The 27605-nt window shown below is 40.5% G+C and overlaps 1 pseudogene; it reads right to left on the bottom strand.

Moving 5' to 3' along the window:
- Positions 1-23153: 23153 nt before the first annotated feature.
- On the bottom strand, positions 23154-23235 carry LOC111550146 (annotated as a pseudogene).
- Positions 23236-27605: the final 4370 nt, after the last annotated feature.

Raw genomic sequence — 27605 nt, 5'->3', positions numbered from 1 at the left:
GTCACATATATGTTTTGTTTGAGCAGCACCATGTTTTAAATATCATGAGATGTTATGTATGAAAGAATTCAACTTCTGGCTTCTCTTGAAAAATGGAAAGATTTGTCATTGTTTACTAATATTCCTGGATGACAAAGCTGGCTGGTACTGATTTATTCTTTCTCTCTCTCTCTCCCTCTCTTTCTTTTCTTTTTTTCGAGTCTTACTTTGTTGCCCAGGCTGGAGTATAATGCATGATCCCAGCTTACTGCAACCTCCACCTCCCACGTTCAAGTGATTCTCCTGCCTCAGCCTCCCAAATAGCTGGGATTACAGGTGCCTGCCACCACACCTGGATAATCTTTGTATTTTTAGGAGAGATGGAGTTTCACCATATTGGTCAGGCTGGTCTTGAATTCCTGACCTCAAGTGATCCGCCCATCTCAGCCTCCCAAAGTGCTGGGATTACAGGCAGGAGCCACTGTGCCTGGCCTATTCTTGTTTCTTTGAGAGGTAGCATGAATCTCCAATTCTCCACAAAACATGTAGGTGGATTAAAAACCTTAATATGAAAAGTAAAACTTTATAGAAGAAAATACAGGATGCTGTCTGAGGACAGACTATACAAGACTCGAAGTAGTAGATACTATAAATTAAAAATTTATTTTCAACAAAATCAAGAATTCTTATTTAACAAAGTTCATAATAGACAAACAACCTACAGGGAAACAGATTGGAAAAGCTATTTTCAATGTATAAAACCAACAAACTATTTAGAATATTCAGGGAATTCTAGCATATAATTCTAACTTGTAGCAAGAAAAAGAAAACACAGAATATTAATAAGTAGTTAATAGAAAGGGAAACTTACACAATAATTAAATCTCTTAAGTGAATGTAATAAGAAAAATGAATTTAGAATAAATTAACTCAATTTTCTCACAATCCAGTTGACAAAAATGAAGTCAGGTAGTGTCAAATACTGACCAAAAATGTGAGGACATGAGAATCCTCATCTATGGCAGGTGGAAGTATAAACAGTCATTCCAGCGAGCCATTTTAGCAGTGCGAAGTGAAATTAAGAATACATAAATAGCATGCCTAGAAATTCTATGCCTGGAGAAATTCCAACATCTGGAGAATCACTTGCATAGAGTTTTACAAAAAGATGTCCTCAAACAGACACGTGATAACGTTCACAGCAGTATTACTTGAACTAGCAAAGATCTGAAATTACACAGGTGTCCATCTCTAGGGAAATGTACAAATAAAGTGCGGTACATACATTTAAAGGAATATTATGCAGCAGACGGATGCCCCATATAAATAAGATTTATGTATCACAATGTAAATATATATGCATCAAAATAAATATGCATGAAAGATGGTTTGAAGATCAAACTTTAAATATAGTAGAGTGGGTGCCTATACTTGGAAAGAGATTGGAATTGGAAGGAGGAATAAAGAAAATTAACATAAAACAAATTTAAATAGAATATAATAACCTTGCAGGGGCCACCAATGATAGCATACTGTGAATTCAGGAATATTATCCATTCAGTTCTGTAAACCTAAAGTTATAAAAGACTTCAACTAAAAAAAAAAAAAAAAAACTACTACATTTGTCCCCCCATTACCTACAGGGGATATGTTCCAAGTCTCCCTGTAGATGCCTGAAACCTTGGATAGTACTAAACCCTGTATATACAGTCATACCTTGCTTTACAATGGGGATACATTCAGAGAAATGCATCATTAGGCAATTGCGTCATTGTGTGAACATCACAGAGTGTACTCGCACAATTCTAGAGGGCAGAGCCCACTACACACCTAGGCTATATGGTATAGCCCATAGCTCCTAGATTGCAAAACTGTATAGCATGTTACTGTACTGAATACTGTAGGCAATTTTAGCACAATGGTAAGTATTTGTGTACCTAAAAATTTCTAAACATAGAAAAGATCCAGTAAAAAATACGGTACATAATCTTATGGGACCAGCAGAGTATGTTTGGTCTGTCATTGACTGAAACATCTTTATGGGGTGCATAACTGTACTATGTTTTTTCCTATACATACCATACTTATGATAAAATTTAATTTATAAATTAGGCACAGAAAAAGATTAACATCAGTAACTAATAATAAAATGGAACAATTATAACAATATATTGTAATAAAAGTTAGGTGAATGTGGTCTCTCTCTCTCAAAAATACCTTGTAATGTACTTACCCTTCTTTACCGTTTTGTTTTTGTTTTTTTGAGACAGAGTCTTGCTCTGTCGCCAGTGCAGTGGCACAATCTGGGCTCACTACAACTTCTGCCTCCTGGGTTCAAGCAATTCTCCTCCCTCTGCCTCACCAGTAGCTGAGATTACAGACATGAGCCATCATGCCTGGCTAAGTTTTGTATTTTTAGTAGAGACAGGGTTTTGCCAGGTTGGCCCGGCTGGCCTCAAACTCCTGGCCTCAAGTGATCCACCTGACTCAGTCTCCCAAAGTGCTGGGATTACAGGTGTGAGTCACTGCACCTGGCCTTACCCTTCTTATTGTGATGAAGAGGGAACAGAGTGGAATGACATGAGATTTTATCATGGTACTCAGAACGGTAAGCAATTTAAAACTTGTAAATTGTTTATTTCTTGAGATTTTCATTTAATATTTTCAGACTGTGGCTTGACCACAGGTAACTAAAACTGAAGAAAGCAAAATCATAGGTAAGTCAGGGATTACTGTATTTCTTTACATTTTGGCCAAAGACAACTCCTCTAGTTATTTTTTTTCAAACTTGTGAAGATAGAATAAATCCCATTGTTAGGCCTGACCTGAGCTCTCCAATGCCAAACACTAAACTAGTTGTTGCAGTTTCCTATTACCCAAAGACACATTTGTAGTCTTCCTATTTTGTTGTTTTCAGTGTGCTAATCATCTCACTCAAAATCCTCCTGAATGAAACTGTGGGATGACCTACATCACCTTTGCCTAAAAAGTGTCTTTCTAGAAAGTCAGAGGGAAAACTCCTGCAAATGAGCTGCCCTAGTGCTGCTGGATTTGAAGAGGCAGATGGCGGTTGGATTTTACAAGGCCCCTTTGTTCTCTTTCTTCATTTTCTGCCTGTTTTTTACATGAATTCTCTTTGTGCAGATCTAGCCAAGTGTGTGAAGCACCTTCAAGGAGGTGCGTTAATGATAAGCTGAAATCTGGGTCACTAAAGAGTTTTACCGCCGTTCATTTGCAGAGTCTGAGAAGCCCCTTCTGGCCTTTACTATATGAAAGTTTTACAGCAACTGTGATATTTAGAGAAAACACACATGAAGGATGGGAATGGAAGCCTCTCCAGTCTTCTCAGCAGAGGGCCTCCCAGCAGACTGGATTTATTGGACTTTTCATTTTCCCTCACCATTTGGATTTTCAAAGACTTTTTATTAGTTCAGCCTTTAAAGCAGAAACATTCAGCCAATTTGTTACAAACCACTGCAGCCTCAGTCCCCCCAAGCCAAGAACAACCGCTCAACTCTTCCAACTTGGCTGCAAAGCAATATCTGTTGAGTCTCTTGTGCACACCTCCCCAGCCAAAGAGACATCACACCTGCAGTGCAGGGATTTTGTGAAAAAAATGGAAATAGCGTATCGTATACATCTTTTTTCCAATATCTTTTGCTTTATGTTAATGCTTCTAGTTCAGGAGTGTCTGACGTATTTCACAATGCTTAACAGAGCAAGGTTTGTCTCTTAGTTTTGGGTCATTTGTTAATTCAGTAAGTATTTGCTGAGCATATGTGTAAGATACGTGGCTCTAATCCCCACCAGGTAGTTGTTAGGTTGGCCTCTTCCTTTTGTGATGAGATCTTGTATTTGAATTTTTTTTTTTTTTTTTTTGACTGCTTCTGATCATGGTTCCATCAGGTAAACAAATGCTGGAAATTAAGTTGCCAGTCTGGTCAATTTGTTACGTGGCTTTTCAAATTGTTACATAGGGAGTTGATGTTCTCCGAAACAGAAGGAAGAAGTATGGGTGCCTTATGAACCGTTAGGTTTCAGTAAATATCACCTGTTTTTCACAACGTGCTGGGGTGAGGCATAGAATGAGGCATAGCATAGGCATAGATATGCTATGGTGTAGCGTATCTGGAGGTGTAGGTCATCCAGCAGTCATGTGCAGGAGGATTTTGAGTTGGAGATGATCCTCACACTGAAAACAACAAAATAGGAAGGCCACATATGTGTCTCTGGTTAGTAATATACTATAGTATAGTGGGTGGATCTTAGATTCACCTGAAATCTTAAGCATCAACTGCATTTTCTAGCCTTGGGATCATGGGTGTCTTAAATTTCTGAGCTTGAGTTTACTGAAAGTAATAGGAATGTTGGCCGGGCGCAGTGGCTCAAGCCTTTAATCCCAGCACTTTGGGAGGCCGAGATGGGCAGATCACGGGATCAGGAGATCAAGACCATCCTGGCTGACACGGTGAAACCCCGTCTCTACTAAAAAAAAAAATACAAAAAACTAGCTGGGCGTGGTGGCGGGCGCCTGTAGTCCCAGCTACTCGGGAGGCTGAGGCGGGAGAATGGCGTGAGCCCGAAAGGTGGAGTTGCAGTGAGCCGAGATTGCGCCACTGCACTCCAGCCTGGGCGACGGAGCAAGGCGCCCTCTCTAAAAAAAAAAAAAAAAAAAAAAAAAAAAAAGTAAAAGGAATGTTTGTGCTTGGAGTTGCTGAAAAAAAATTAAGTGAGCTACCGTAGGTGCTCATTAAATGTTGGCCTTTGCTGATGGCCACCACCTAAGAGGAAAATAAAAGAAGCAGAAAGCTCAGTTCTAGTTCTCAGAAGCTGGCAGTTCAGTTAGGGAGACGAGACACAGTCTCTACATAAAACCACCAGAGTAAATGCCTCTGAGACAAAACTGAAATAGCATGAGTTAACATATTCTGTCCCCTCATCTCTGCCAATTCTGGAAATGAAAGACTGACTTTTCTTTAAAAAATGTGTTTATGGGCCAGGTGCAGTGGCTCGTGCCTATAATCCCAGCACTTTGGGAGGCCGAGGTGGGCGGATCACGAGGTCAGGAGTTTGAGACCAGCCTGGCCAATATGTTGAAACCCCGTCTCTACTAAAAATACAAAAATTAGCCAGACATGGTGGCGTGTGCCTGTAGTCCCAGCTACTTGGGAGGCTGAGGCCAAGAACCGCTTCAACGCGGGAGTTGGAGGTTTCAGTGAGCCTAGATGGTGCCACTGCACTCCAGCCTGGGCAACAGAGCAAGACTCTGTCTCAAAAAAAAAAAAAAAAAAAAAAAAATGTGTTTATGCTTTTTGTTTTGTTTTGCTTTTTTGAGATAGGGTCTCTCTCTCTCTCACCCAGACTGGAGTGCTGTGGCATGATCATGGCTCACTGCAGCCTCAAACTTGGGGGCTGGAGCAATTCTCCCACCTCAGCCTCTGGAGTAGCTGGGACCACAGGTGCACGCCACCATGCCTGGCTAATTTTTAAAATTGTTTTGTAGAGATGGGATCTCCCTATGTTTCCCAGGCTGATCTCGAACTCCTGGGCTCAACTGATCCTCCCGCTTCGGCCTCCCAAAGAACTGGGATTACAGGCATGAGCCACTGCACCCAGCTGTGTGTTTACGCTTGATGTCCAGAAAAGTTTTTATGAAGCAACAACCCTTCTCTTTAGAAGGAATAAAATGCCTGGGTTTAAAATTAGGCTCAAACACACATCCTCACAAATATGCACACAAATATCATAGTGACTGTAAGGCTCCATTAGGATGCTCAGCTGAGAGTTGTGCAAATGTTTGATCCATCTGGTGACAGCTCATAGAATGTGTTATTTCCAATGTTTGCAAATAACAATCTAAATAGAAACATGCTTGAAGAGATTCTATTAATGTGTATGCACCGAAAAGCAATTTCCTTTCCATATTATATATTAAGAGAATTGAAACCCTCCTTTGTATTTGCAATTGTATAAATGTCTTTATGCTATTTGAGGTGCAGATCATGGCAGGAGAGCTTGAATGTGCCATTTGACAGTTCTTGGTCAATGCGGGCATAGTCTCTAGCAGGGGCCTCTTTTTGAAGTATTTCAAATTTTCATTGGTTTTATGCCAGCAAGTGGAAAAAGTAAGGGTTTTGCAGCTAGCGAGACTTAGGCTCTAATACATATCCTTTGGAACAAGGTGTTCAAAATTTGCTGGGGTAGTGATGGTGACATTTGCATAGGAGACATGGAATCTTCTGCTATCAAGGATTGAGAGGTTTTCCTTCTCATGTCAACTGGTATTAAAACATCTCTGGGGAGCCGGGCGCGGTGGCTCACGCCTGTAATCCCAGCACTTTGGGAGGCCGAGGCAGGCGGATCACGAGTTCAGGAGATCGAGACCATCCTAGCTAACATACCACATCTCTACTAAAAATACAAAAAATTAGCCAGGCGTGGTGGCGGGCGCCTGTAGTCCCAGCTACTCGGGAGGCTGAGGAGGGAGAATGGCGTGAACCCTGGAGGCGGAGCTTGCAGTGAGCTGAGAACCGGCCACTGCACTCCAGCCTGGGCACAGAGCAAGACTCCGTCTCAAAAACAAAGCAAAACAAATCTCTGATGATTTAAATTGTTATTAAATGGAAAGTAGTGTAAATAAGGCCACTTGAGACCTCCCTGGGGGAGGAGGGGGATTTACTAGAAAGGTGAACCCCAGTGTCCTTCCAGTGCCTCGGATTTCTTGGGAGAAGACAGCTCTGGATGCAGCTTGTGTCTGGAGCTGGAATCTCAAAGCTTATTCTTACGTAGTGAGCTTAGCAATGTTTTGGAGGAAGTCTTAATGACCAACTGGGGTGTCTATTGACTTTACATCTCACAAAGTTTCTGGTCTCATACGTGGGGAAGTGTAGCTGCAGGTTGTTAGGTTAGTTTCTGGGGGCAGTTGTGCTATTCTGAAACCTCGAGGTCGTGCTCGTGAGCTTTACTCCATTTGTGAAATTGCGGGAGGGAACTGGAGGTCGGAGGGTGAAGGGCTGGGAAAAAGGTGAATCCTGGTGTGGTGGGGACTGATGGAGTGTTATAGGAGTCAGTCCCCTTGGAGTGTTAAAGGAGTCAGTCATTGGAGATGTCTGATCACTCCTCTTCTTGCAGAAGCAATTAAATTAATTAATAGCATTGTTGGAACTTGTTCTACCTTGGTTTCTGGTTTTCTCTACAGTCTTGAACTCCTGGGCTTAACTGATCCTCCTGCCTCAGCCTCCCAAAGAGCTGGGATTACAGGCATGAGCCACTTTCTCCTAGGTTCATACATACATCATCTCATTAAAACCACACAGATACATTAAAAATGAGATGATGTATATATGAACCTAGGAGAAAGAAAAAGGAGTAAGTTATTTGACTACCCTTCCACTTAAAGTGGGACTGCCCATTGCTCAGGTGTCAGTGGCCACTATTCCTGAAACCATGTACATTCCAATCGAGCTGCCCTTCTGGGAGCTCCTGCATCACTCAGTGTGTGTTTTGAGGAGATAAATGTAAACTTTTGGCCTTTTCATTGATCACTTTCCCTGTGCTAGATTGTTCTCAGATGTAGAGAATTCAGAACTCTACATGGCATTGCTCACAACTTTCTGGATGAACTCAGACCTAAATCTCAACCTTAGAGAGTGTTGAGGACAAAAACATTACTTTTACCTGCTTTAGATGTTTGATGCTAAATTAAAGTGAGAAAATGCATATGGAAGTGCATTGCAATATGACTGTTTATTAGAAATGACACTGCACTCCAGCCCGGGTGACAGAGCGAGACTCCGTCTCAGAAAAAAAAAAAAAAAAAAAAAAAAAAAAAAAAAAAAAAAAAAAAAAAAGAAATGAAAGGACACAGAGCATGCAGAGGGAAGCATTCTTAAGAGTTACTAGAAGACCAGAATCAAATTTGATATTCCCTTAAAGTAAATAAGTATTTCTGCATTAAAGCCCACCAATGAAGGACCATCAGGAACACATTTATTGCAGTACAAAGAAATTACATGTATTTTTCTTGCTGTTGCAAGACTGAAAGCACCTTAAAGAAATGAGGAGGAGTTGGAAGAAGCTTGTCATAGTATGTGAGTGTGTGCTGGATGATTCAAGGGAGGATTGAGGAGGTGGGGAGCAATTCTGAATTGGATGTTTCAGGAAGCAGGAGCAATTTTGTGATTGAATATCGTAATCATTTTTATCTACGAGATAGAAGAACCACAGTGATTTTCCTTGGTGAGGTAAATGAGACGCAGTTACTCATGTTAGACAGGAGAGGGGGCTGTTTTACTACTTTTGTGATTTCAGCGTGTCCTTATCTGTGTCTCCTTCCAAATATGGGATTGAAATAGATTTGTTTAGACCTTGTTTCTATTCTGTGATTGTGGTTTATATTCAATTGGAAATATCATGGCCTAGTTGCCAGCAGGTCTGCTTTTCATTTTCTTACCTGGTTTCAGGTATGAATATTTACTTTATCCTTTTTTCTGAAAGGCAAAGAAAGAAGTCATATTCTAGAAGGGGGCCAAGGCTGAACACTAAGATAGAGGGCCTCCACCTGGGCGTTGGTGATTGCTAAAGGACAAGTATTAAATTACAAGAGCAAAATGTTAAACGAGGAATGGTAAATGCTCAAGGAGTGAAGCATACCAGAGAAGGTGCATGGGAGATGGCCCTGAAGAGGCTGAGCATAACTCCTCCTGCAGGTGTGTTTCTACACAGGTATGCATAAGGAGCACATGGGTTCTTATGAGAAGCACACAGATACATATAAGGAGCCCATGAGTACATACAGGGAGCACACAGGTATGAATAAGGAGGCCACAGGCACTTCTAAGAAGCACATGGGTACATGTAAGGAGCCCACAAAGGGTGAATAGACTTTTTGTCTTCTGACTTCAAATGTAACAATTAGACTCCCACCCCAATGCCAAGGCAAAGTTTTTAACTTTACCTCCATATTGCATTCCTGTGATTCCTTACTTATAGTTTATGCCTGTACATGTAATGTTCATTTTAATTTTTAACACTGGTTACTTTTGGGAAGTGATACCAAAGTGTTTAGGGAGGCGTTATCACTCTTTGCTTTATATACTTATATATTGTTTAAATTTTATGGGCTAATTTATTTTTAATTAAATTAGTACATTAAAAACAAAAAAAGAAACAATTTAATAGTGGTGGTGGTGGAGGATCATGTGATTTTTTTTTTTGGTGATGTTCTCTGAAGGATGATTTTTGAATTAATCTGTTTTTTTTTTTGAAGGGGAATTCAAAATTCCCTCTTATGAAGGGGACGGTGTAGGTGTCTTGGATCTGTTGAAAAGACAGTTTTGATGGGAAGCTAAAATTATGATTCTAATATAAGTGTAAAATGAAAAATATAAATGATTTTTACTTAATTCATTAACTAATGGGAACCATTAAGATATACAGCCAATTCAGGAGAATTCAAAAGCAGACACATATATTGGCAATGAGGAATGCTGAAGTGAATTTGCTTAATAAATGCACAACTGGATTCTTGGAAGAAATGGATGTCATTTTGCACTTCTCCCTGGCAAAATTCATTTGCAGTCTGTGAACAGGAGTCATTTGCATTGCTTGCAGTGACCTATGTTTAGATTGTCCAGTTACAAGATGCGCCACTGGACAGGGCACCCAGTAATTTTATTTGCCCATTTCAAAGTTTTCAACATTTTTTTTCTGCCAGCTCAGAATAACATTTGTTAAAAATAAGTCATTCCTCGCTGGGCACAGTGGCTCCTGCCTGTAATTCCAACACTTTGGAAGGCTGAGGCGGACGGATCACTTGAGGTCAGGAGTTGAGGCCAGCCTGGCCAATGTGGTGAAAGTCTGTCTCTACTAAAAATACAAAAATTAGCTGGGTGTGGTGGCAGGCGCCTGTAGTCCCAGCTACTTGGGAAGTTGAGGCAGGAGTATTGCTTGAACCCAGGACGCAAGGGCTTCAATAAGCCAAGATTATGCCACTGCACTCCAGCCTGGGTGATCCGTCTTAAAAACAAAACAAAACAAAACAAAACAAAACAAAACAGTGTTTCCTCATGGTACCTGTACTTAAGATTACATACATAAAAAGAGAAAATGGGCCAGGCATGGCGGCTCACTCCTATAATCCTAGCACTTTGGGAGGCCAAGGCAGGTGGATCATGAGGTCAGGAGTTCAAGACCAGCCTGGCCAACATGGTACAATGCCATCTCTACTAAAAATACAAAAAATTAACTGGGCATGGTGGCATGTGCCTGTACTCGGGAGGCTGAAGCAGGAGAATGGCATGAACCCAGCAGGCGGAGCTTGCAGTGAGCGGAGATTGCGCCACTGCGCTCCAACCTGGGCGACAGTGTGAGACTACGTCTCAAAAAAAAAAAAAAAAGAAAAGAAAATGAAGAATATTAAATGAAATTATTGGTTATTTGTTATAATTTTATTCCGATGTTTATTTCTTTTGATAAGTGACCAATCCAAAATGTTTATAAAAGAAAAATTTCACTGACTTCAAGGATGTTAATGACATAATTATCAGCAAATAGTTTTAAATTTGCTTGTATTTTCTTTTTTTATACTTTAAATTCTGGGATACATGTGTAGAATGTGCAGGTTTGTTAAATAGGTATAAATGTGTCATGGTGGTTTGCTGCACCTCATCAACACGTCATCTACATTAGGTATTTCTCATAATGCTGTCCCTCACCTAGCCTCCCACGACAGTGGGCCCGGGTGTTCCCCTCTCTGTGTCCATGTGTTCTCATTGTTCAACTCCCACTTATGAGTGAGAACATGCAGTGTTTCGTTTTCTATTCCTGTGTTAGTTTGCTGAGAATGATGGTTTCCAGCTCCATCCATGTCCCTGCAAAGGACATGAACTCATCCTTTTTTTACAGCTGCATAATATTCCATGGTGTATATGTGCCACATTTTCTTTATCCAGTCTACCATTGACGGGCATTTGGGTTGGTTCCAAGTCTTTGCTTTGTGAATAGTGCTGCAATAAACATATGTGTGCCTGTGTCTTTACAGTAAAATGATTTATAATCCTTTGGGTATATACCCAGCACTGAGATTGCTGGGCCAAATGGTATTTCTGGTTCTAGATCCTTGAGGAATCACCACATTGTCTTCCACATGGTTGAACTAATTTACACTCCCACCAACGGTGTAAAAGCATTCCCATTTCTCCACATCCTCTCCAGCATATGTAGTTTCCTGACTTTTTAATGATCATCATTCTAACTGGCATGAGATGGTAACTCATTGTGGTTTTGATTTGCATTTCGCTAATGACCAGTGATAATGAGCTTTTTTTCATATGTTTCTTGGTCACATAAATATCTTCTTTCAAGAAGTGTCTGTTCGTATACTTTGCCCACTTTTTGATGGGGTTGTTTTTATTTCTTTTACATTTGTTTAAGTTCTTTGTAGATTCTGCATGTTAGACCTTTGTCCGATGGATAGATTGCAAAAATTTTCTCCCATTCTGTAGGTTGCCTGTTCACTCTGCTGATAGTTTCTTTTGCTGTGCAGATGCTCTTTAGTTTAATTAGATCCCATTTGTCAATTTTGGCTTTTGTGGTCATTGCTTTTGGTGTTTTAGTTATGAAATCTTTGCCCATGCGTATGTCCTGAATGGTATTGCCTACGTTTTCTTCTAGGGTTTTTATGGTTTTAGGTCATACGTTTAAGTCTTTAATCCATCTTGAGTTAATTTTTGTATAAGGTTTAAGGAAGTTGTCCAGTTTCAGTTTTCTGCATATGGCTAGCCAGTTTTCCCAACAACATTTATTAAATAGTGAATCCTTTCCCCATTGCTTGTTTTGTCAGGCTTGTCAAAGATCAGATGGTTGTAGGTATGTGGCATTATTTCTGAGGTCTCTGTTGTGTTCCATTGGTCTACATATCTGTTTTGGTACCAGTACCAAGCTGTTTTGGTTATTGTAGACTTGTAATATAGTTTGAAGTCAGGTAGTGCGATGCCTTCAGGTTTGTTCTTTTTGCTTAGAATTTTCTTGGATATATGGGCTCTTTTTTGTTTCCATAGAAATTTAGTTTTTTCTAATTCTGTGAAGAAAGTCAATGGTAGCTTGATGAGGATAGCATTGAATCTATAAATTACTTCGGCCATTTCACGATATTGATTCTTTCTATCCATGAGCATGGAATGATTTTCCATTTGTTTGTGTCCTCTCTTTTTTCCCTTGAACAGTGGTTTGTAGTTCTCCTTGAAGAGGTCCCTCACATCCCTTTTTTTTTTTTTTTTTTTGAGACGGAGTTTTGCTCTGTCGCCCAGGCTAGAGTGCAGTGGCCGGATCTCAGCTCACTGCAAGCTCCGTCTCCTGGTTTCACGCCATTCTCCTGCCTCAGCCTCCCGAGTAGCTGGGACTACAGGCGCCCGCCACCTAACCCGGCTAGTTTTTTTTTGTATTTTTTAGTAGAGACGGGGTTTCACCGTGTTAGCCCGGATGGTCTTGATCTCCTGACCTTGTGATCCGCCCGTCTCGGCCTCCCAAAGTGCTGGGATTACAGGCTTGAGCCACCGCGCCCGGCCGCTCACATCCCTTTTAAGTTGCATTCCTAGATATTTTATTCTCTTTGTAGCAATTGTGAATGGGAATTCACTCATGATTTGGCTCTCTGTTTGCCTGTTATTGGTGTATAGGAATGTTTGTGATTTTTGCACATTGATTTTGTATCCTGAGACTTTGCTGAAGTTGCTTATCAACTTAAGGAGATTTTGGGCTGAGACGATGGGGTTTTCTAAATAGACAATCATGTCATCTGCAAACAGAGACAATTTGACTTCCTCCCTTCCTATTTGAATACCCTTTATTTCTTTCTCTTGCCTGATTGCCCTGGCCAGAACTTCCAATAATATGTTGAATAGGAGTGGTGAGAGAGGGCATCCTTGTCTTGTGCCTTTTTTCAAAGGAAATGCTTCCAGCTTTTGCTTATTCAGTATGATATTGGTTGTGGGTTTTTCATAAATAGCTCTTATTATTTTGAGATACGTTCCATCAATATGTAGTTTACTGAGAATTTTTAGCATGAAAGGGTGTTGAATTTTATCAAAGGACTTTTCTGCATCTATTGAGATAATTATGTCGTTTTTGTCATTGGAACTGTTTATGTGATGGATTATGTTTATTGATTTGCATTTGTTGAACCAGTCTTGCATCCTAGGGATTAAGCCGACTTGATCGTGGTGAGTAAGCTTTTTAATGTGCTGCTGGATTTGGTTTGCCAGTATTTTATTGAGGATTTTCGCATCAATGTTCATCAGGGATATTGGCCTGAAATTTTCTTTTTTTGTTGTGTCTCTGCCAGGTTTTGGTATCAGAATGATGCTGGCCTCATAAAATGAGTTAGGCAGGAGTCTCTCTTTTTCTATTGTTTGGAATAGTTTCAAAAGGAATGGTACCAGCACTTCTTTGTACCCCTGGTAGAATTCGGCTGTGAGTCCGTCTGGTCCTGGGATTTTTTTGGTTGGTAGGCTATTAATTACTGCCTCAATTTCAAACTTGTTATTGTTCTATTCAGGGATTTGACTTCTTTCTGATTGAGTCTTGGGAGGGTGTATGTGTCCAGGAATTTATCAATTTTTTCTAGGTTTTCTAGTTTATTTGCACAGAGGTGTTTACAGTATTCTCTGATGGTAGTTCCTATTTCTGTGGGGTCAGTGGTGATCTCCCCTTTATAATTTTTTGTTGTGTCTATTTGATTCTTCTCTCTTTTCTTCTGTATTAGTCTGGCTAGCAGTCTATCTATTTTGTTAATCTTTTCAAAAAACCAACTCCTGAATTCACTGATTTTTTGAAGGGTTTTTTATGTCTCTATCTCCTCCAGGTCTGCTCTGATCTTAGTTATTTCTTGTCTTCTGCTAGCTTTTGAACTTGTTTGTTCTTGCTTCTCTAGTTATTTTAGTTATTTTTCTTTTTTCTTTCTTTCTTTCTTTTTTTTTTTTTTTTTTTTGAGGTGGATTCTCACTCTGTCAGTCAGGCTGGAGTGCAGTGGTGCAATCTCAGCTTACTGCAAGCTCCGTCTCCCAGGTTCACGCCATTCTCCTGCCTCAGCCTCCAGAGTAGCTGGGACTACAAGCACCCACCACTATGCCCAGCTCTTTTTTTTTTTTTTTGTATTTTTAGTAGAGACAGGGTTTCACTGTGTTAGCCAGGATGGTCTCAATCTCCTGACCTTGTGATCCACCCGCCTTGGCCTCCCAAAGTGCTGGGATTACAGGCATAAGCCACCATACTCAGCCCCTAGTTCTTTTAATTGTGATATTAAGGTATTGATTTTATATCTTTCCTGCTTTCTCCTGAGGGCATTTAGTGCTATACATTTCCCACTGAACACTGCTTTAGCTGTTTCCCAGAGATTCTGGTATGTCATGTCTTTGTTCTCATTGGTTTCAAAGAACTTATTTATTTCTGCCTTAATTTTGTTATTTACCCAGTAGTCATTTATGAGCAGGTTGTTCAGTTTCCATGTAACTGTGCAGTTTTGAGTGAGTTTCCTAATCCTGAGTTCTAATTTGATGGCACCATGGTCTGAGAGGCTATTTGTTATGATTTCTGTTGCGAGACATCAATGACCCCTAACGGAGGGACTGGCTGGAGCCATGCAGAGGAACACAAATTGTAAAGATTTCATTTTAATATGGACATTTATCAGTTCCCAAATTAATACTTTTATAATTTCTTATGCCTGTCTTAATTCTGTTATCTTTGTAAGCTGAGGATGTACATCACCTCAGGACCACTGTGATAATTGTGTTAACTGTACAAATTGACTGTAAAACATGTATGTTTGAACAATATGAAATCAGTGCACCTTGAAAAAGAACAAAATAGCAGCGATTTTTAGGGAACAAGGGAAGACAACCATAAGGTCTGACTGCCTGCTAGGTCAGGCAAAAAAAGCCGTATTTTTCCTCTTGCAAAGAGCCTATAAATGGACGTGCAAGTAGGGAAGATATCACTAAATTCTTTTGCTAGCAAGGAATATTGATATTAATACTCTGGGAAAGGAATTCATTCCCAGGGAAGGTCTATAAATGGCCACTCTGGGAACATCTGTCCTATGTAGTTGAGATAAGGACTGAGATATGCCCTGGTCTCCTGCAGTACCCTCAGGCTTACTAGGATTGGGAAACTCCATCCTGGTAAATTTTTGGTCAGACTGGTTCTCTGCTCTTAAACCCTGTTTTCTGTTAAGATGTTTATCAAGACAATACATGCACTGCTGAACATAGACCCTTTCAGGAGTTCTGATTTTGCCCTTGTCCTCTTTCCTCAGAAGCATGTGATCTTTGTTCTACTTTTTGCCCCTTGAAGCATGTGACCTCCCTGTTTGTACACCCCCTCCCCTTTTGAAATCCTTAATAAAAACTTGCTGGTTTTGCCACTTAGGTGAATTTCCTAATCCTGATTGTCCTACTGATCTGTGATGTCACCCCTGGTGGCCCAGCTGTAAAATTCCTCTCCTTGTACTCTTTTTCTTTATTTCTCAGCTGGCCAATATTTATGGAAAATAGAAAGAACTACATTGAAATATTGGGGGTGGGTTCCCCCAACAGATTTCTATTCTTTTGCATTTGCTGAGGAGTGTTTTACTTCCAATTATTGTCAATTTTAGAATAAGTGCTATGTGGTGGTGAGAAGAAATTATATTCTGTTGATTTGAGGTGGAGAGTTCTGTAGATATCATTTAGGTCTGCTTGGTTTAGAGCTGAGTTCAAGTCCTGAATATCCTTGTTAATTTTCTGTCTTGTTGATCTAATATTGACAGTGAGGTGTTAAAGTCTCCCACTATTATTGTGTGGGAGTCTAAGTCTCTTTGTAGGTCTCTAAGAACTTGCTTTATGAATCTGGGTGCTACTGTATTGGGTGCATATATATTTAGGATAGTTTTCCCTTCTTGTTTCTTTGATCCCTTTACCATTATGTAATGTCCTTCTTGGTCTTTTTTGATCTTTGTTGGTTTAAAGTCTGTTTTGTCAGAGACTAGGATTGCAAACCCTGCTTCTTTTTGCCTTCCATTTTCTTGGTAAGTCTTCTTCCATCCCTTTCTTTTGAGCCTATGTGTGTCTTTGCACATGAGATGGGTCTCCTGAATACAGCACACCAATGGTTCTTGACTCTTTATCCAATTTGCCAATCTGTGCCTTTTAATTGGGGCATTTAGCCCGTTTACATTTAAGGTTAATATTGTTATGTGTGAATTTGATCTTGTCATCATGATCCTAGCTGGTTATTTTGTCCATTAGTTGATGCAGTTTCTTCATAGTGTTGATGGTCTTTACAAGTTGGTATGTTTTTGCAATGGCTGGTACCGCTTTTTCTTTTCCATGTTTAGTGCTTCCTTTAGGAGCTCTTGTAAATCAGGCCAGGTGGTGACAAAATCCCTCAGCATTTGCTTGTCTGTAAAAGATTTTATTTCTCCTTCACTTATGAAGTTTAGTTTGGCTGGATATGAGATTCTGGGTTGAAAATCATTTTCTTTAAGAATGTTGAATATTCGCGCCTTTTCTCTTCTGACTTGTAAGTATCTACAGAGTGATCCACTGTTAGTCTGATGGGCTTCCCTTTGTGGGTAACCCGACCTTTCTCTCTGGCCATGCTTAACATGTTTTTCTTCATTTCAACCTTGGTGAATCTGACAATTATGTGTCTTGAGGTTGCTCTTCTGAGGAGTATCTTAGTGGCGTTCTCTATACTTCCTACATTTGAATGTTTCCTCTCTTGCTATGTTGGGGATGTTCTCCTGGATAATATCCTGAAGTGTGTTTTCCAACTTGGTTCCATTTTCCCAGTCACTATCAGGTACACCAATCAAACATAGGTTTGGTCTTTTCATATTGTCCCCTATTTCTTGGAGGCTTTGTTCATTCCTTTTCATTCTTTTTTCTCTAATCTTGTCTTCATGCTTTATTTCATTAAGCTGATATTCAATATCTGATATCCTTTCTTCCACTTGATCTATTGGGCTACTGATACTTGTGTATGCTTCACGAAGTTCTCATGCTGTGTTTTTCAGCTCCATCAGGTCATTTATGTTCTTCTCTAAACTGGTTATTCTAGTTAGCAATTCCTCTAACCTTTCTTCAAGGTTCTTAGCTTCCTTGCATTGGGTTAGAACATGCTCCTTTAGCTCAGAGGAGTTTGTTATTACCCACCTTGTGAAATCTACTTCTGTCAATTCATCAAACTCATTCTCCATCCAGTTTTGTTCCATTGCTTGTGAGGAGTTTTGATTTTCTTGGAGGAGAAGAGGCATTCTGGTTTATGGAATTTTCAACCTTTTTGCACTGGTTTTTCCTCATCTTCGTGGATTTATCTACCTTTGGTCTTTGATGTTGGTGACCTTTGGATGGGGTTTTGTGTGGATGTCCTTTTTGTTGATGTTGATGCTATTGCTTTCTGTTTGTTAGTTTTCCTTCTAACAGTCTGTCCCCTCTTCTGCAGGTCTGCTGGAGTTTGCTAGAGGTCCACTCCACTCCAGACACTGTTTGCCTAGGTATCACCAGTGGAGGCTGTAGAACAGCAAAGATTGCTGCCTGCTCCTTCCTCTGGAAGATTTGTCCCAGAGGCTCACCCACCCGATGCCAGCCGAAGCTCTCCTATATGACGTGTCTGCCAACTCCTGCTGGGAGGCGTCTCTCAGTCAGGAGGCACGGGGGTTGGGGACTCACTTTAGGAGGCAATCTGTCCCTTAGCAGAGCTTGAGCACTGTGCTGGGAGATCCACTGCTTTCTTCAGTGCCGGCAGGCAGGAACATTTAAGTCTGCTGAAGCTGCATCCACAGCCGCCCCCTCCCTGCAGCTGCTATGTCCCAGGGATATTGGAGTTTTATCTATAAGCCCCTACTGGGGCTGCTGCCTTTCTTTCAGAGATGCTCTGCCCAGAGAAGAGGAATCTAGAGAGGCAGTCTGGCTAGAGCGGCTTTGCCGAGCTGTGGTGGGCTCTGCCCAGTTCAAACTTCCCAGAGGCTTTGTTTACACTGTGAGGGGAAAGCTGCCTACTCAGGCCTCAGTAGTGGTGGACACCCCTCCCCTTACCAAGTTCAAGCGTCCCAGGTCAATTTCACACTGCTGTGCTGCAGCGAGAATTTCAAGTTGGTGGATCTTAGCTTGCTGGTCTCTATGGGGGTGGGATCCGCTGAGCTAGACCACTTGGCTCTCTGGCTTCAGTCCCGTTTCCAGGGGAGTGAACGATTCTGTCTCGCTGGCATTCCAGGTGCCACAGGATTATGAAGAAAAACTCCTGCAGCTAGCTCGATGTTTGCCCAAACAGCTGCCCAGTTTTGTGCTTGAATCCCAGGGCCTTGTTGGTGTAGGCACCTGAGGGAATCTCCTGGTCTGTGGTTGCAAAGACTGCGGGAAAAGTGTAGTATCTGGACCAGAATGCACTGTTCCTCATGGCACAGTCCTTCACGGCTTCCCTTGGCTAAAGGAGGGAGTTTCCCAACCCTTTGTGCTTCTTGAGTGAGGTGATGCCCCACCCTCCTTCAGCTCACTTTCCATGGGCTGCACCCACTGTCTAATCAGTCCCAATGAGATGAGCCGGGTACTCCAGTTGGAAATGCAGAAATCACCTGCCTTCTGCATTGATCTTGCTGGGAGCTGCAGACTGGAGTTGTTCCTATTTGGCCATCTTGCCAGCCACCCTAAATTTGCTTGTATTTTCTTTCTTTCTTTCTTCTTCTTCTTCTTCTTTTTTTTTTTTTTTTTAGACAGAATCTTGTTCTGTGTCCCCCAGGCTGGAGTGCTGTGGCATGATCTTGGCTTACTGCAACCTCTGCCTCCTGGGTTCAAGCGATTCTTCTGCCTCAGCCTCCCAAGTAGCTAGGACTACAGGCATACAACCATCACACCCGGCTAATGTTTGTACTTTTAGTAAAGACAAGGTTTTACCATGTTGACCAGACTTGTCTCTAACTCCTGACCTTGTATCCACCTGCCTTGGCTTCCTAGAGTGCTGGGATTACAGGTGTAAGCCACCATGCCCGGCCCTATTTGCTTGTATTTTCTATTTTATTTTTGGGGATAGGCAGAGGCAATATCTATTATGATGAACAAGATAATATACTAAAAAACTGCTCAACTTCTTTTTAATGATGACTTCCTCCTTTATTGAATTGGGCATGTTTTTCAGGGAAAAGTTGATACACCACCCATTAAAATAAATTAACATTCTTATCTTAATAACATTCTTATCTTATTCACTTAACCAGAAGAATTTCATTTCTTCCCTAGATATGAAGATTATCCATATATATTTGCTTGGGTTTTTTTTTTTTTTTAAGTTAGTGCACGCACACGCATACACAAATCATTCCCCTCATGGAAGAAACTTTAGAATTTTTTTATCCAGTTGCAAGTCAGAGGGGTAAGCTGTGGGGGGGAAGTGGGACCATTGAGGAGAGGTGAGCAGGAAGGGAGTCATTAAACAACACTTATGTCCAGCTGATCACTTTGAAAAAATATCAAGAGATCTCATTTCTCACCTTTGCTTTTCCTGTTCCTTCCTTGTCATTTATTTGCTATTTTTGTTTTTTCGTCACTGCAAGGCATGCATATCGGGTGCTCTGCTTTTTGTGTCTATAGTAAAAAACTAATGGAATTTTATTTGGAAAAGAAAAATTAGTAATTTGGGAAAGGGATGAAGAAGGGAAAATGGGTAGAAGAGAGATTTCGTAATGTCTTCAGAGAGAACCACTAGCCGCTCTTCCTCCACACCAAAAAAGCAAATAAATGTATTACCAAAGCACATTGCAGAAAGGAACCTCTGCATTCCTCCTGATTATGGAAATTTAAAATAAAGTGTAAAGGACACATTTGAGTTAGTATCAGTTACATTCTTCCCTTTGTGTATTTGCTGCACCGAGACAGTACCCCATGTCCCAGCATTGGGTGGTGGGGTCGGGGCAGGAAAGAGCAGTAAAGTGGTTTTTTCAAGTCCCGTCTTTGAAAGCGTTTGCTGAGCTTTGAAAGAGTCCAAAGTTTCAGAAAACTTTTGTTTATTAGATGGGATTTTATTCCCGCTTCCTCAAATGTAGACTTTGCAAAACCATAACAGGCAGTGTTGATTCTGAAGACAGAGACCCTCCAGGGGAATAGCTCTGCCTCTGATTCTAAATGCTATGAAGTCTCACTAACTTGAACTCCACACATTCTTAATTGCATAGAGACTAGTCTGAGGTTTGCTCTGCAAACTCTTTTTTTCATAGAAGGTGAAAATTAACACTATAAATAAGACTCTGGTAATATCTGGGGTGTTAGTGCCTTACATTTATAAAAGCAACTATATTCCAAGCATCTTTGAAGTGTCATTTAGATATTTAGTTAAATTAAACACATACGTATATTTAGACTGACAAGCTCTGAGAGGAAAAGGGAAATTTTTGCATTCTGGTGTGGGTCATTGGAGTTGCAAATCTGGCTTATTTTGAATATCTGTCTCAACGGTAGTTTAAATGAATGAACCAATGAACAAAGGAATATTGCAGCACAATTTGAATTCCTATATGTATCTCACTAAATTTAATAAAATTTCTTTTATGACTAAAATCTCTCCATAATGGTAGTTTCTAAAGAGTTACACTTGTTTCAAGGTATAGTTGTGTGACAGCATTTTGTTTTCCAGCAAACGTTTATTGAGAGGGCAGGACTATAAGCCAGGTACATTTTGTAGCTTGCTTCGTGGAACTGTGTTTGAACAACCAGATAAATTACTTTAACCAGGTTTCAAAGTGCTTCTGATTCATTCAGAAGTGGTTATTAAGCCACAGTAATCAGCTGTTACTAAACACTTGACAGTTGTATATAGAATACTATGTACTGGCTGGGTGCGGTGGCTCAAGCCTGTAATCCCAGCACTTTGGGAGGCCGAGACAGGCGGATCACGAGGTCAGGAGATCGAGACCATCCTGGCTAACACGGTGAAACCCCGTCTCTACTAAAAAATACAAAAAACTAGCCGGGCGAGGTGGCGGTGCCTGTAGTCCCAGCTACTGGGGAGGCTGAGGCAGGAGAATGGCGTGAACTCGGGAGGTGGAGCTTTCTGTGAGCTGAGATCCGGCCACTGCACTCCAGCCTGGGCGACAGAGCGAGACTCCGTCTCAAAAAAAATACTATGTACTGACAATGGCACTTACTGAAGTATTAAAAGAGACATTTTCAATGTTAATAAGACATTTAGTATTAAATAGATCATTTAAAATGTGAAAATAGCTTTTTAGATATATTTTCTGGTTGATTTGAAGAGATTGTGGGCCAAGTGCGGTGGTTCACGCCTATAATCCCAGCATTTTGGGAGGCCGAGGTGAGTAGATCACCTGAGGTCAGGAGTTCAAGATCAGCCTTACCAACCTAGCAAAACCCCGCCTCTACTAAAAATACAAAAATTAGCCAGGTATGGTGGCTTGCACCTGTAGTCCCATCTACTTGGGAGGCTGAGGCAGGAGAATTACTTGAACCTGGGAGGCGGAGGCTGCAATGATCCGAGATTGTGCCACTGCACTTCAGCCTGGGCAACAGAGTGAGATTCCATTTCCAAAAAAAAAAAAAAAAAAAAAAAAAAGGGGAGAGGTTGTGTATATGTGCGTATGTGACAGACCCTAAATTATCACTTAACATTTGATTAAGTTGATTTAACCATGCTCTTTTTCAGAAAGGAGGAACCCACTCTCCAGGGTCTTAATGAAGCCTGCCCAGTGAAACACTGGCGTTCAGTGTTAGGCGTCTCAGCAATGATCTTCTGCAAGGGGATCTAAAAAGCTGGAGGCAGAATTGTGTGGTTTTGTAAGGAAATAAAATAATGGGCATCCTTTCTTTGTTTAGTGTTCTTTTTTGTACATGAAATTCAATAACTTAAATGAATGACTAACTTAGTAGCTAAGGTACAAAGAAACACCACTAATTTCTAATGTTAGCTAGGCACTTCGTTGTGTACTAGCAACTATGTTGAGTGCTACACCTGCTTTATCTTACTTAAGCATCATAACACGCTGACTATTATCTATTTTTTTTTCAACCTAAGAGGAAACTGAAGTATAGAATAGTTAAGTGACATATCCAAGGCTGGACAGTTAGTGAGTGGTACAGCCATGGTTCAAACCCTAGAGACAGAGCCTAACACTTAATTACTGCTATTATTAGAAATTGATATTCTTGAAATAATTACTAATATATTTGCCCCTTGGTAATTAAAAACAAAAAAACTTCTGTAGTCCTAGCATAAGGGCCAGATTATGAAGGTTTTAGTGCTAAGGAAGGGAAAAGGTATCTACGTGGAGCAAAGACACTCATGGAGTTGGTAAGAAACAGGCTATTACATAGGAATGTTGCTTACAGAGGGAAAGGGAAAGTAAACAGAAAGTCCTGGTGTTGGGGAAAGGGGGGAAGTTGAGAAAGAGAGGAGGGCCAGGTAAGAATTTCCTAGTTCTCCATGTCCTAGGGTTGAGCATGTGGCAAGTGTGGTTAAACATCCGAACAGGTTTGGGACTGTCAGAGACTCTCCATGCTGGAGAGATTGCAAGAAGTTGAGGAAAGCCATAAATTTTTTTGTGGCACCTTATTGAACATGGTGCCATCCTATGGGCTTGATTCAGAAGTGATGTTGGAGAGAAGTGTTTCCATAGATGGGCCTAAACTAGTTCCCCTATGCCCCATGGCCTGAACAATGGTGCACTGGAGAATCACAGGTACTTGCAGGCTGTGTGTGAGTAGAGAGGAACATGGAAACTGAGAGGACTGGTAGGCTAGAGGAAGCCTGGAGTCATGGAAAAAGGAGGTCACACAGTGAAGGGGCCTTGTACATGAAGTCATGACTAGAGATCTACAGTCTTTGTTTTAGGGGGGGCTGTTTCTATTATTTTACTTTTTTATAATTTTAATTTTGATTTATTCTTATTATTATACTTTAAGTTCTGGGGCACATGTGCACAACGTGCAGGTTTGTTACATAGGTATACATGTGCCATGTTGGTTTGCTGCACCCATCAACTCGTCATTTACATTAGGTATTTCGTCTAATGCTATCCCTCCCCCAGCCCCCCATTCCCCACAGGCCCTGGTGTGTGATGTTCTTCTCCTGTGTCCATGTGTTCTCATTGTTCACATCTCACTTATGAGTGAATAGGAGTGATGAGAGGGGGGATTCTTGTCTTCGGTGCTCTACACATTCAGAGAAACTTCTCTAGTAACAAACTATAGAAATGATCCCTGAAAGTATAGTCTAGATATCCACAATCTTGTCAATGTCTATCAACATGGTAGCTGTGACAATGACCAAGTGAAGTGAGGTCGGCAAGGACACAGAATGTGGCACGTGGACCAGAGGCTCTTCCCCACGTTGTAATAAACTTTCCATGGAACTCAGAGGAAGGGAGATTGGACAGGGAAGTTCCTTAAGAGGAGAGAAACCACGGTTATGAAGAATATAAATCTGAATTACATTGAGTCTTTATCTGAAGACAGTATTTAGAAAGAGATGCTGTTACCCTTCTTTAACAGAATCAAGTGTTCCTCCTTGATATGGTTTGGCTCTGTGTCCCCACTCAAATCTCATCTCCAATTGTAATCCCCACGTGTCAAGGGAGGTAGGTGATTGGATCATGGGGGCAGTTTCCCGTATGCTGTTCTCATGATAGTGAGTAGGAACTCTCACGAGATCTGATGGTTTTATAAGTGGCAGTTTCCCCTGTTCTTCTCTCTTCTGCCATCTTGTGAAGAAGGTGCTTGCTTCCCCTTTGCATTCCCCCATGGTTGTGTTAATAAGTTTCCTGAGGCCTCCACAGCCATGTGGAACCGTGAGTCAGTTAAGCCTCTTTACTTTATAAATTACCCAGTCTCAGATATTTCTTTATAGCAGTGTGAAAACAGATGAATAAATTCCCCAACACCATTGCAACTGTACCTTAATGACCATCAGCAGAACTGTAGTCAGAGTCAACTGGAGCAAGATGGAGACAATTGTAGAAAATAAAGTTGCATTTAGTGTACTTTGGAATTGTTACAAATTCTCATTCTGCTACATCATAATAGTGTTTAACACAAATATTGTCAGTCACTTCTGGCAAGTTGATCAGTAACCTATTTTTTTGTTTTATTTATTTATTTATTTATTTATTTATTTATTTATTTATTTTGAGATGGAGTTTCGCTCTGTTACCCATGCTGGAGTGCAGTGGTATGATCTCAGCTCATGCAACCTCCGCCTCCTGGGTTCAAGCGATTCTTGTGCCTCAGCCTCCCGACTCGCTGGGATTACCAGCATGCACCACCATGCCTGGCTCATTTTTGTATTTTTATTAGAGATGGAGTTTCACCATATTGGCTAGGCTGGTCTTGAACTCTTGACCTCAAGCAATCCTCCTGGCTTGGCCTCCCAAAGTGCTGGGATTACAGTCGTGAGCCACTGCACCCCGCCACCAGTAACCTACTTCTAAAAACAAATGGACTAATTTAAAAAAAAATTGTGCACCTTAAATATATACAATTAAAAACAAAACAAAACAAAAAACAAACGGACCGGCATGACCTTTAGGTACTTAATGAATTCTGCCTAGTGCAAGATTGCCATCCAGTGTTTGGCTTCACAGCAATGAGCTCAGCAAGAAATTCCCTTGAGCTTTGAGCAGGTGTCAGTCAGAAATTTCTTGCCACAGTTTCCTCTTCACTGGAAATCCCCGGTGGAGTAGGGGAGCTACTGGTGATTCCCTTTATCTTTGATTCTTAGAGACAGATGGGGATCTGGGATATCTGTACCTTCCATGGGCAGGTCACTAAATAGAAAAGTCATCTAAGTCACTAAGGAGCTTTGTGACCTTGATAATATTGCTAAACTTTTCTGAGCTCCAGCTTCTTCATGTGTAAAGTATAAATAATAGTGAAGTATGTTTATTGCACATGGTTTTTGTAAGGGTTGCTGAACAATGAGACACATATACTGTGAAATATGACACTTTTATTCTAATAGTACTGTTATCATTGCTATTAATGTTATTATTAATCGGTATATTTTGAACTCACAGTTGGGGATGCTGATGTGGATAAATAATCTAAGCGCATGGAAAGCTATGTTTATGGTTTTATGAACCGCCACATATCATTCCCTTAAAATCCAAGATGTGTAACTCAACATTTTATTGCAGATTGCCTCATTTTCCAATTATTTTACTTAGTTTTACTGATTCTCACCATCTAAATGATCATTTCTAGGCAAGATCTTTGTCTTATGGCACATAAATATAGTAGTAGAGATTATCATATAGTATTTATAGTACACACAAAAGCTATAAAATGGGAACCAGCGATTAGAAATACTCATTTTCAACCAATTTGCAAGATGGAAATGTTCTTGAAAACATTGTTGAACAAATAGTACAGGAGAAGCTGGATGCATGTAAATTAGAAATTAAGAAATCATACAATCCACTCAGGCTCTTAAAGACTCCAGATCCTTTCCTTGTATTTTCTTATTGTTCCTTTCATTGCTAAAATTTCTTTTATTGATCTATCTCCTTTATTACTACAACAATGAAGCCTTTGGCTCACTGAAGATGAAATAAACAAATAAAAAGAATAGCATAAAGAATACTCATTGTCCTATCCACTTTAATAACTTGTAGATAGCCTCCCAGATCTTTTTCTAATGCATTAAGGAAACCACGTTGGGTGCGATGGGTGGCTCACGCCTGGAATCCCAGCACTTTGGGAGGTCAAGGGAGGCAGATCTCTTGAGGTCAGGAGTTCGAGACCAGCCTGGCCAACATGGTGAAACTCTGTCTCTACTAAAAATACAAAAATTAGCCAGGCATGGTGGCACATGTCTGTAATTCCAGCTACTCAGGAGGCTGAGGTGCGACAATCACTTGAACCCAAGAGGTGGAGGTTGCAGTGAGCCTAGATTGCGGCACTGCACTCCAGCCTGGATGATGAAGAAAACCAAACCACGCCTATTCTTGTGAAACTTATCAGAATCTATATAACCAGTTTCTTCCTGTGGGCACATAGGTTGTTTCCTACTGGCATGTTATTGGATATCCAAGTTGATTCCAACTAGCCCCTCTTGTTGGACGTTAGGTTATTTACAACTCATTACTATTGTATTACTTTTAGCTGCTGTAACAGATTACCACAAGTTTAGTGACTTAAAGCAATACAAATTTATTGTTTTACAACCCTGGAGATCAGTTTCTGAAATCAGTTCCACTGGGCTGAAGTCAAGGTGTCAGTAAAACTAGTTCCCTATGGAAGCTATGAGAGGAGAATCCAACTATATGCCTTTTCCAGTTTGGAGAGGCTGCCAACATCCCAGACTCTGCTTTCCTCACATTTTCTTCTCTTCTCTATAGTATCTCTCTCTGTTTCCCTTTTATAAGGACTCTTGTGATTTCATCTTTGAGCCCACTTGGATAATCCTGGTTAATCTCCTCATTTTAAAGTCTTTAACTTAATTACATCTGTAGATTTTCATTTTGCCATAGAATATAACATATTCCGAGGTTTCAGAGATGAAGACATAGACACCTTGAGAGGCCATTAGTCAACCTGCAGCAACCATTTTAAATAGGTCCAATAGGTATGAACAGGTACAACAGATTGGAGGAAAATACTAGAAAAAAAGGAAGGAAAATATTTTCTCCAAATCCTGAAGATTTTATAAAGAGTTATACAAATGTTTAAAGACACAAGAATAGTTGTAAAACTGCCCAAATTTCTAATACTGCCTAAAACAGGGACTAGTGATACTCATTTCAATCAAGATATTTCAACCAATTTGAAGTCTTGAACAATGTTTTCCATCAAATAAACTGAAGTCCACTATGAAATAACAAAGAAAGGCAAGTTGGTAGACTGTGGGGAGCTGCATATCTCACTATGTGAGTCTCAGAGAAAGTGAAAAGGGACCTGAGATGTGAAGGAAAAGAAGTGAATCAGGGATGGGGCACAAGGGAGAAAACACCTGACACAGAGAATGTGCAGTGTATGTGAGTGAGGACAGACCTGGAGATAAAAAAGAGCATCACATATTTAAAGAACCAAAGGCAGGTTTATATGGCTTGTAGTGTATTTTGTGGTGGCAATGGGAGGGGGTGCTGCCAAAGAGGCAATGGTTAGTTAACTAGGGGCTGAATCAAGATGGACCTTGGACCTTGTAACACCTGTTGTAGGTGGATTTGATCTGAGGCAGATGAAGAGCCCTTGCAAATGATCTGAGTCTTCTGATACATAAACTTAATATTAAGATGGCAACACTTCCAAAACTGATCTACAGATTCAACACAATCTCTATCAGACTCCTTAGCTGGCTGAAGATTTCCAGAAATTGACAAGCTGATCCTGAAATTCACATGGAAATGGAAAAGACCTGGAATTGTTTAAACACTTTTGAAAAAGAATAAAATTGGAGGACTTACATTTCCTGATATCAAAAATCACAACAAAACTACAGTAATGAAGGCAGCACAATACTGGCAAAAGGATAGATGTATAGACCAGTGGAATAGAATTGAGATTATAAATCCTTACATTTGCAGTCAAGTTATTTTTGCCAGGGATGCTATAATAATTCATTTCAATGTTGGAAAGAATAGTTTTTCCAAC

Source organism: Piliocolobus tephrosceles, chromosome 2, assembly GCF_002776525.5.
Source record: "Piliocolobus tephrosceles isolate RC106 chromosome 2, ASM277652v3, whole genome shotgun sequence".
NCBI lineage: Eukaryota > Metazoa > Chordata > Mammalia > Primates > Cercopithecidae > Piliocolobus > Piliocolobus tephrosceles.
This window is presented reverse-complemented; position numbering and strand designations above follow the sequence as displayed.